Here is a 1,672-nt window from a genome sequence, read left to right as displayed (position 1 = left end):
AGCTCCGCCTCTCAGGTTCACGCCATTCTCATGCCTCAGCCTCCCGAGTAGCTGGGACTACAGGCGCCCGCCGCCACACCCAGCTAATTTTTTGTACTTTTAGTAGAGACGGGGTTTCACCCTGTTAGCCAGAATGGTCTCGATCTCCTGACCTTGTGATCCGCCTGCCTCGGCCTCTCAAAGTGCTAGGATTACAGGTGTAAGCCACCACGCCCAGCTGGACTTCTTTTTATGTAATTATTGGCTACTCTTTTTTCATATTCTGAGGATGCCTGTTTATATTTTTTGCCCATTTTTCTATTGGGTTGTGATTTTTATTGACTGGTAGTTCTTTATAATTTTATGGATACCAGTTCAGTGCATTAATTGCAAATATTTGCTCCTACTCTGTGGCTTGCTGCTTTTCCACCCCTAATTCCTAGGGTGTGTTTTTGAATCTCAAATTTAAAATTGTAACACAGGCGACTATCTTTTCCTCTATGATTTGAGCATTTTGTGTTTTGCTTAGAAACTCAGCCCTTGTCCCAAGGTCATAGAGATATTCTCTTGTATTTTCTACTGATTCACCCCCCATATTTAGGTCTTTGGTCCATCTGTATTAATTTTTATGTGTGATATGAGATAGGGATCCTACTTTATCTGTATTGTGTTAACCAAAAAATAACTGAGGTGTCTCAAGCAATAAAGGTTAATTTAGCCAAAGTTTGAGGATATGCCCGGGAAAAATGCAAGTCTCAGTTCCTAATATTAACCCCTTGCATTTAGTAGAAATGACCTTCAAGGTTCTCTGTAGCAGAGATGTGGTTGAAGAAGGAAATGAAGACATAGGGTTTGTAGATGGCCGTAGCTTCATGGAAAGAGACGGAAGAAGGGCAGGATATGTGGTTCTCTCCCTGTGGAAAACCACAGAGGCCAAAAGCCTCCCTGCCCAAACTTCAGCCCCAAAGACTGAGATAATAGCCTTAACCAGAGTCCTGGCACTAAGAAAGGACAAGGCTTTGACTGTTTGTACAGACTTGAGATATGTGTTCGCTGTGATCCATGCCCATGGTGCAATCAGGTAAGAAAGGGGACTTCTAAATGCCAATAACAAATAAATCAAATGTGCAATATAAATATTGGCACTACTGCACAGTGGAAATGACTAGACAGATCGCGGTGGTCATCTAATAGGGGACTCTGAAATAATGAGGGGAGCAACCTGGCACGCACAGGGAGGGAAAGTCCCTGCTTCCTTCAGAACCTCTTTATGAATATAAACCAATAAACCAAGACACTCCCCTGGGGAATTGCAGGAAAGAGGGAGATCATCAGAGTTCCCTCTCAGAGGGATGGGCCCTAAATAAGAGAGGCAGGATTTGGGTGCCCAGAAATCTGAGTTGGGCTATTATAAAGCCTGTCCATGATCTCCCAAACTATGGCAAGGAGGCTATGCACACCTAGCTCCTCAGGATAATGAGGACCCCAAAAGCAAAGAAAATGATAGGTAAAGTGGCTGACCAGTGTGTCTATTGTCAGAGAAACAATGCTTAAACCAGACCTCCCATATCTCCCTTGGCCAAAGTGGTACAATTCAGGGGAGCCATGTGAGGGGAGGACTAGCAAATTGACTCCACTGTTACGCCTATATCTTCTAGAGGATTTAAATCTCTTGGTGCTTTCTTGATGCCTT

This window comes from Rhinopithecus bieti, unplaced genomic scaffold (genome assembly GCF_001698545.2).
Source record: "Rhinopithecus bieti isolate Rb0 unplaced genomic scaffold, ASM169854v2 scaffold_19615, whole genome shotgun sequence".
Lineage (NCBI taxonomy): Eukaryota > Metazoa > Chordata > Mammalia > Primates > Cercopithecidae > Rhinopithecus > Rhinopithecus bieti.
The sequence above is the reverse complement of the archived record's forward strand: the minus strand, read 5'-3'. Positions refer to the sequence as shown.